General features: G+C 47.0%; 1 protein-coding gene across 1 annotated transcript in view; it reads right to left on the reverse strand.

The window, feature by feature from the left end:
- Window positions 1-9480, reverse strand: part of LOC144137959 (TNF receptor-associated factor 5-like) — a 199709-nt gene that overhangs the window by 12926 nt on the left and 177303 nt on the right. The gene's annotated exons all lie outside the window — the stretch shown is intronic.

The raw sequence follows: 9480 nt of genomic DNA on the forward strand, positions 1-9480 counted from the left end.
TCCCTTTTACGCAGGTTAAAGTTCCCAATGTGTGACGTGATTGTTCCCCCCCAGTTGTTTAAATTACGTCACGCCTTCTCAGCCAATCACAGAGAGGGGTGTATTACAAGCAATATTGTTGTTGAATAGCAAAGACAGGCGTACGTTGTCATGTCCTGTGCATTTAGTGTAGTTTTTCGTTGGCGACCGAGAATTGTCCGCTTCACGTTGCGAGAATAAGGCAAACTGTAGAACTGTTGACAGTAAACTTCATAAAACGTCAAGATGACGACAGCACTCGCAACCGCTTTGTCAACCGGAAGCCCGTGACCAAAATTGAAAGCCAGTCAGAAAAAACTGCCGGCAAATTCCCCGATTTCCAAGGAATTTGTACAGTCAAGAATAGGGCCCTCGTTCTTGAATAGCAAGAACAGGCCTACGTTCTTGTGTCTAAAGCATTTCGTCTGTTTTTTTTATTGCCGGACAAGAATACTGCGCATTCAGTAGAGGAAAATATAAAACTTGGGAAAACTGTAAAGCTCTAGCAAGTAAACGTCACAAAACGTCACAATGATGAATGCACACAGGCGCATGTCAGCGGTAAGCACGCGACAAAAACTCAAAACCAATCACACAACGCTTCAAGCGAATTCCCAGTTCACGGCGCATACATGGAGTCGAGAATGGGGCGCCTTAAGGAACTCTGCAACTGTGGTAAAATCATACCCGCAAAGTTTTGTGCTTGAAAGCCGTCCAAAGATGTAGTTATTGCCTCACAAAGCGTTTCCGTGTTAGTTGCTCGTCGGAGAAGATACGCTTTCCAGTTTCTACTTTGCTTTTGTTGCGATATAATTCAAAGTGGCTATAAAATGCGTCCATTGCTTAAATATAAAATGAGCCGGCCAATAGCCGGCACATCGCTGGAACGACGTAATTAGTGCACGAAGACAGCGCCAACTTCACGAAATAGAGAAAAGCATTTCAAGCAAGTTTTTAAGGTATTTGTTTGGGATAAAGCAATAATTTTTACCTGGGGTACTTTGTGACCATCATTTATGCTGCATCCTCTTCTTGTCACCAAAGCAGCGAGCGAACACTCGTAATTTCTGGAAGATCTGTTCACTACTACCCTTCAATCATCGAAACCTGATCTGATTTTGTAGCGTTCGTTTTCACTGCCAAGAGGGATTATTTCCCCGGCCGGCCAGCACGCGCCTCAACATTACAGCTCAATTTTCGTAGCGGACCTCATGTTGTCAAGTCCATCGCAACCGGCACTTGACAAGGACAAACGAACGTCTCTTGCTGGCCCATCGCAACAGTTGCATCACAGATCACGTCACCTGGGCGCATCAATTTGGGCAAGGGTGACCGCCGGGGTGACGGCCACGGGGAGTAAGAGCCATCGGCGCAAAGTGCCTGCTCTGTCAACGCAGGATTTTTTCCGTGCTTTCGGACTGCCGAGAACCGCTCCATGATACGTCGCCCAGACGCCACCGAGAGAGCAGCGAGCGACTCTCCAGAGTGCACACGCTAGGTGAACGGATACTGTGTGCACAATTTTTCTGTCGCCGGCAGGATTTCCTTTGCATTCTTTTCTTTGTTTTTTTAATTTTCAGGTGGCAGGAGAGATTTTTAGTTGGTATATTGCGCCGCACATTGCAGATTCTGTTTCGGCATTATTTATATTGTTTCTATATCAGCCCCTCTGAAATGAGCCTCCTGCCGCATTGCGCTACCCAAATCATGAGAGCTTTCGTTATGTTCGGAGTGCAGCGGTTTGTGGCACCCTGGAAACAATGCTTCGGTATTAGTGAAAACACGTTCAAGGCTGTGAGATAGGTAAAACGTGGAAAGTGGCGTTTCCCTACATGCCGGGAGTAGCTCACGTCAAAGGACTCTGCGCCTCAACCGGTGGTAACTAGGCTAACTTCGGTTGAGGAAAAATTGACCAGAGTCCTGTAGACTATAGGACTAGGATTTAAAACTCGTTGCTGCTGCCGAGTCAGTTCCAGAGTCTCATCAAAACAGTTCATAGCGGCCAAACCGCTACGGCGAACGTAAAGGCATCAGCGCAATTCGTGTCCGAGCGATACGATCACCTTTTGGAGATTTGGAAGAACACGAAGGTAGCCAAAGATTTTGAATAAAACGTACCATCTCTCGCATGGAGTGTGGCTTTGCAGGGTATAATATTTGCCCGTTTTCTGAAGGACATAAGCGAAACTGAGCCAAACAGCTGCCTATTCGACGTGAAAATAAGACCGTTGGCAGTTGGTGCCGACGAGGATCACTAAAGTAATATGGCTGACATTTCTGAGAAGCTAGAAATAATTGAACCTAACAGGGAGAAGCTAATTTCCTTTCACTGGCACCTACACGGCCTGACCGGATTGCTACTTTCCATATAAAGCTTTCGTCTCTATCGGTGCGAGAGAAATGGCTGAGTGCTACGGGCCAGTTCCGTATGCTTAGTAAGTCTGGCAAATTGCCTGCAATCTTTATCAACGATAACCTCTCGCGATCAAACAGTGACTTCTTCTGGAGGGCCAGTGTGCGAGGAAAGAAAAAGTCGTACAGGTTCGTGTGAGTTTCCAAGAATCTTCGCCAGAACAAAAGACGGTGCTGCCTTGATCAAAATCTCTTCCCTTGACGACGTGTATCGCAACCTGTAAGGCTCAAACTCACAATGACGAAATCCACAAATTTCTAGTCTGTAGTTGAGAATTGTAAACACGATAAAAATGGGTTATTTACGATTTTGAGGGTTAATATAAAAAGCCTGAGGAAGTACTTGGACCAATTCAGGGTAATCGCTTGTACATTATACCATGACGTAGACATACTCGCATTCGCGGAAGGTAATATAAACGATGTTCAGGCTAGCGCATTCTGGCTTCCTGGTTTTGTGTAGTTTTAAAGCGAAGCTTTCTACCTCTACCAGCAAAGGTTTCGGTCGCGACCGTCGGCGTCAACAGAAAATTCCCGCGAACAAAGAAAAAAAAATATTTTCTGGCACCGCCTGAACCTGGACAAATGCACGTTGTCTTACCAACTGAGCTACGACCGCATGCGGAAGTGGGGGAGACAGACGGTGTACTCACCAACCACAGCTGCGGGTTTATCCACTGCGTTCTCACTGAATACCACGTGATACCGTCACGAGATCTCTCACGCCGCTGTGCGCTCTGCCACGGCACATGTAGCGGCCATGTGCGCCCCTTGCACATGCGCAAGAAGTTGGTAAAAAATTAAAGCAAGCTAACAACAACACATGGCATCCCACTTCTTCGTTTCGGCCGCCCATCTATGGGTTACTTGCGTTTCGGATATGCAGTAGACAGGCCAAAGATTCATTTGTACGAAACAAACTAGAAAAAGTTTCAATTGGGTTCGTCGCAGTCGACCCCCAGGTGTTGCGGAGCTCCACAGGTGCTACAAAATATAACTGTGGTGAAATCTCAGAGTCCGAGTCTATCCCACCGATCATAAGGCCGTTCTGAACGTCGTGCTGAAGTGAAATTAAATAGAGTGTGTTATAGGTACAGTGTAGCGCGCGATTACCGAAAGCTGGCAGTAGTCACCCTGTGGTAGGGGTGTATAAAGCTTCGCTGCACAACCACTTCCACAAGATGGATTAGGCGCACTTTTTTAGGGTCAAAGCCCCTTAGGGACTCGGGCTGTCCGTGTCTCGTGTCGTCGTCATCGTAATCGTCGTCTCATGTAGTAACGGCACTAAAACACTATGACACTCGTTTACGCCTCCCGTTGGAACGCTTCGTAAGGCGTACTAAAAATACCGGAACACTCGTTTTCGCGTCGGCCTAGAACGCTTCGTACTTCAAAGACACCAGCATTTATACCAAAGGTGTGCATCTCGACCCCCCAACGGTGTCATCTCCGTTGGCGAAAAGGCCAAGCCACCAAGAATACATTTGTAGACTGTATACTTTGCCTCTCACCATGTTCTACGTTAGTGGAGAAGGCCCGGGATTTTTTGAAACACAAAAAACTCGCACAGAGGGAGGATTCGCTTTCACTTAAAGGATTCTTGGTCAGTTTCGAAAGTGAACGTAAATTTTAATGCAGCGGAAGTTATAGCTTTTCGCATAAGAAATACCACGTGTCATCAACCGTAGCCCCGTTAAGGTAAACATATCGCCCTGCTTCCAAAAAATACCACAAACATTTGTTGGGCAGGTTGACTACGCGTGCGAAACCCAATTTAGGAGTGGTCACTTATCCATTCTTGTTGATATAATACTTATTTATTGAAAGCGGAGCAATTTAACACGTCGCCCTACCTTGTCATGCCTTCTGACCATGGTATTGAGTTACTTCTATCTCAAGCTTCCCGAGAATAAATTATCATTTCCAAGCTTTTTAACAGCTGCACTGATCACGCGAATGTCCCCTCAAGCTACCTTTGATCCGTCGCGGTGACTGTAATCACGCAGAAGTTGGCGAACTATCTTCTTATGTGTAATCTAGTAAAGGATACTGCCCCGGCCGAATTAAAGACTCATAAACAAGCCATTTTAATTTTTGACCAAAAACAATTCGACAGAACAGTCGCCTCGTTTGACTGTAATAATTTTATAATGAATAATAACTCAGAGACTCCCATGACCACTTCGTTATGATAATAAACAAATTGAAAGAAGAATGTAAAAGAACTGTATACATTGAAAAGCGAATGCCCAGATGCCCATGATTGTCATATGACATTTTGGCAGCTATAAAGGAGGGGACACCACACCGCTTCGACAATGGCATTCACCATTTGCCTTCAAGCAGGTCCCCCTACTATGTGCCATCCCTTCTTGGGATGCTGAAATCGGGATCACCCGCTCCGGCCAAAACTGGACAACCACGGGACAACTGGAGTCCTGGACGACACAAGCTGCCGAAACTCGACGTAAACGCAGTTCTCGGCTGGCCACACTGGCCAGCCACTTCAACGCACCGAAATGGTATCGGCGCGGGATTTACGTGCCCGCTACACCGTTACAACAATGACGCATTCACTATTTGGCTTCATGACAGTTAGTGACTTGAATCAAGAATGTTGTAAGAGTAACAATTCCTGTTTTATTGTGGTGTCGTGCCCAACCAAAGTGAGCGATGCAGTCAAGCGAGTGTTTGTCTTCCGACGACGTGTACGTGCTGCTTTTTTATGCACTGCTTGTGCCCTCAGGGGATGTTGAGACGAACCCGGGGCCTGATGTGGCCGTAGGTACTGACAGGCCTAATAAAGAAACGCGCTGTATTGTCTTTTAAACACTGTTCCCCGAATCGAAGCAGGGTAAGAAACAATATTGATTGAAGTAAAATGTGTTAACGCAAAGCAAAAAAGAAACCGATACCAAAATAAACAATTAACCTATAGGGTAGCTATACCCTTGAATTAAATTTCGCCTCGTTGAACCCTACCGCACCCAGCTGTCCTGATAATGCATTTTCTATCATGAACAAAGAACTTCATACTAGACAATCTTGGTGCGAATGCGCTGAGAATAGGCTGCGACGATCTAATGTGTTGTTTTTCGGTGTGTAAGGCGAAGACAATGAAGACTTGAACAGCTCTGAGGCAACAATTATTAAATTTTGCTCCGAGAAACTAAACATTAGAACCACTCCTACTCAACCAGAAAGTGTTCACACCCTGGGTAAATTTTCTCCCGAAATACCGAGGCCCATAATAGTCACGCTAACTTGCTTCAAAGACAAACAACGCATTCTCTGTTCGGCGCACAAGCTGAAAGGATCAACATTTGCCGTTTGTGAAGATTTTTCTTTAGATACGTGGCAAACGAAGAAAAGGAAGTCGAGTTCGCCAAATCGCACAAACAAAGCCTTTCACGTTGGCAGTCGATGGCTACGCATGGATAAGAAAACCCTTGCAGGTGACCCTGCTTCCACCGCTGTGCACTGTAAAAAATCGGTATTTTTATGGAGACAGCCTACGTAAAAAAACGTAAACTGCTTCCGTATTTCGGAAAACGTAGGGAGTTTCCATAAAAAAACGTATACAGTGTCGTATTTCAGAAAACGAAGGGAGTTTCTGTAAAGCAGGATGAGAGAAACAGAATTGAATCTGGCTTAACTGAGATAAGATGTTAGCAGAAGGTAATATACCTTTTTTTAGTAGCGTAGCCCTCTTGCGGCGGCCGCCCGAACACCACTTGGGGGATTCTAGAACATGCCGCTGATTTTTCCGCCTTTCCTGCGTGGTAGAAGGATTTCACAATCCAATGGAAGAGAATAAACAACGCCTTCATTACACTCAACAAATTGTTCCCGGTGTTTCTCCCAGTGCCTCCCACGTGCCACCCGGAGTTTTGGTGACAGCCGTAGCGCTCTCCTGTCGGCCGCTTCCATGGCTCAAAAAACGAAGCAGCACTTAGTTGGCTCAGCGCTCGCAACTGGCTAATCCAATATGGCGTCGTTTTATTTACATTTTGCCCCACAAGATTGGTGGATCGGTCGCTGGGAAGGAGAATAGCGCATGCGCAGGGCGCTACTGGTAAAAGGTCCATTGCGTAACCTGCAGTCATGATGTGTACCCCCTAAATGTATTGTCAAGTAGCGAACAACGACGCATTTGTCATGATGGAAAAAGTTTATTCGAGCGAACTTATGCTCCCCTAAAACGAACAACTCAATGAATACACAGGTGGCGAAGCAGCAGTCAACAAAGTGACGTGCGCAGGAGAGTGTAGAAATATTGAGTGCTGCGGCGACTGCTCTGCGGGCATTTATCTGTTGGTGCGGGTGTTACTCGAACCGTTGAATTACATGGGGAACACTGTAGCTCAAAGAAAACTATTCCAGGCAGTGACGCTAGGGCTAAAAATTCTCCCTATCGAATGGGATAACCCGTGCGGCATAAAAAAGAAGGAGTGGAACACGCGTTTCAATTGGGACGGAGACAACACAACCCCTTGCAGCCGGGCGTTAAAAAAACATAAATAAACAAATCCCATGCATGGTTCGCGGCAGTATTGTTTGTCTACAACGCTCCGCAGAAACAAAATTCAAACGTGACCTGCAATTGCGGTGACGCTGGTTAGCGCACCTCATCGCTGGCTGCACTCTAGGGCCCTATTCTGGACTGCACAAATTCCCAGGGAACTGGGGAATTTGCCGGAAATCTTTTCTGATTGGCTTTCTGTTTTGGTCACGTGCTTCCGGCAGACAAAGCGGTTGTGTGTGGCTTCGTCATTTTGACGTTTTATGCCGATTACTGTTTACAGTTCTAAAGTGCGCCTTATTTCTATATACTGAAAGCGCATAATTCTCAGCCGGCAATGAAAAACTAGACTAAATGCACAGGACATGACAACGTAGGCCCGTCTTTGCTATTCGGCAACAATGGGCCTTTTCGATTTACGGGCATTCTGGCAGCCCGCGGGGTGCCAGGCGCTTGCTCTCGGGCAGGAAGTTGCGTCATGATTACGTTGTTCAAGCGCCTCAGTATGCACCGGAAGCCGGGACCGAGCGCTGCACAACAACTTTTTTTTCGGTCGTCTGCTACAGTTTCAGCGGCAAAATGTCGGACGAAGCACGAAGTGCGCTTGCTGCTCTCCCCGACGACTAGTTTGCGGACCGCCGTCATCTTGAAGGTACGATTGCGATTGCGAAGAGTACGATTGCTAAGCCGAAGTTTTCTATGTGTGCGTCGTCCTCGCGATGGTCCAGCGGGAAGAACGGCGAGTGTTGTGCCGACCTACCCGGAGTTCGAGTTCAGGAGACTGTTTCACCTGTCGCGGTGTACGGTGGTAGCCCTGTTTGCCGAATTGTACCCCGAAGACCTGCGAGGACGCCCCGAAATGCCTGCCCAGAAGACAGTTCTGATTGCCCTATCGTAAATCGGTACACAGGGTACCGTCTACATGATCGCGAACTCGGCGTGAGCGAGTTATCTGTTCACGCTGCAGTCTACCGAGTCATCGGATTTGTAGATTTCTATCAGCGGGCGAGAAATATTCTGGCCCGACTGAGCAGTATTGACGCTAAACAAGCGGGCGTTCCACACTCTCGTTCGTCGAGGAAGCGGAGGACTGCCGGTCATGATCGGCGTGATTTATGGGTGCCGCATTTCTAGACCCTCCGAGTCCGAAGGACGCTACTACAATCGCAAGAAATGTCACTCCATCGTACTCCATGGGATCTACAATGCGAACATGGTGCTCATCGACGTGTTCGCCGGCTTTTCTGGAAGAGCCCACGACGCCAGAGTGCTGCGGGAGAGCTTTTTTTTTTCTTTCCGGAGGAATAAACGAAAACTTTCATTTATTGAATGCGAACAACCAATGTACTCGCAGAAGTAATAAACACAGACACGGCTTCATCTAGAATTGTGACGCCGTCCTCACCCACCAGCTCAAATAGGCCCTTCATGTCTGTCGGAAGACGAACCACAAATGACCGTTTAGGCGCGAATCATATGCCATTTCTCTTCTCGTTAAAAAAAGCGGGTGTTTGAATGCGAAAAATAAACTGAAATGTGCGCAAAAGTGATTTTTCATATCAAATAAATAAACTCCAAACCATCAAATCCGAAAGAACGAGAAATATTCGCAATTTTATTTTGAAACTCCCCGAGCCGCTCTCCTTTTCTCGTGTTCTAGCAGCGTCGTCTGCTATCTGCCAGATCTGTGCCCTCTCGCCGCCAGACCACCAACGCCCGGGCAGCTCTGACAGCTTGCGGGGAGCCAGAAGTGGCCCACTCAGAAAAATCGAAGACGATGTGGCGCCACCGGAAGTGACGTTTTGGCCTGCCCGAGAAAAACGAATGACCGGCTCTCGCCTCTGGCAGCCCGCGGACAGCCTCGGGCAGCCAGAAGTGGAAAATTAAACAGGCCGAATACTGCTTGTACTACACGCCCTCTCTATGATTGGCTGAGAAGGCGTGATGTAATTTAAATAGTGGACGGGAACAACCACGTCACACATTGGCAACTTCATCCTGCTTTAAAGAGACGTAATGTTACGTAACATCTTGAAAATGGCAGCTGCTTTTGCCCCGAAATTGGGCAAAAACTTTCCCCCACCTTCAGCGCTGCGGAATGTCCGCGAATTTGCAGCAGGCGCAGCTTCGCATGACGCGTGGTTTAAAGCGTGTTTTCTACAATAAGAAATAATAATTTCGACTGCTTCCAAGTCAGCAGTCATGGAGCGTACGAATGACGTGAAGTATTTCACTTTTGTGTTTGAAAATAAAAAAATTGCGTAACCGCAGCATAACAGGGCACGACAAGCTTCTCCATGACAAAGAGAACCCAATGCGTGACATTTTTCAACGCTCCTCCTAGTAAGCTGCTGGGTCACATGATCGAACTCAAGAGAAAAATAAAAAAGAAAAGTGACTAATTGCTGCATTAAAGCGCTGATTGAAGTCTAGCTTAACGAATGAGCGAATCGGCGACATCGGTGCGCTCCTTGGTTATCAGGCGTAGCGCTTCTCTGCTCTTATGTATCATACAAGCGATGTTAGCG

Source organism: Haemaphysalis longicornis, unplaced genomic scaffold (genome assembly GCF_048455015.1).
Source record: "Haemaphysalis longicornis isolate Haplotype H1 unplaced genomic scaffold, Haemaphysalis longicornis Haplotype H1 scaffold_5, whole genome shotgun sequence".
In the NCBI taxonomy this organism is placed as follows: domain Eukaryota; kingdom Metazoa; phylum Arthropoda; class Arachnida; order Ixodida; family Ixodidae; genus Haemaphysalis; species Haemaphysalis longicornis.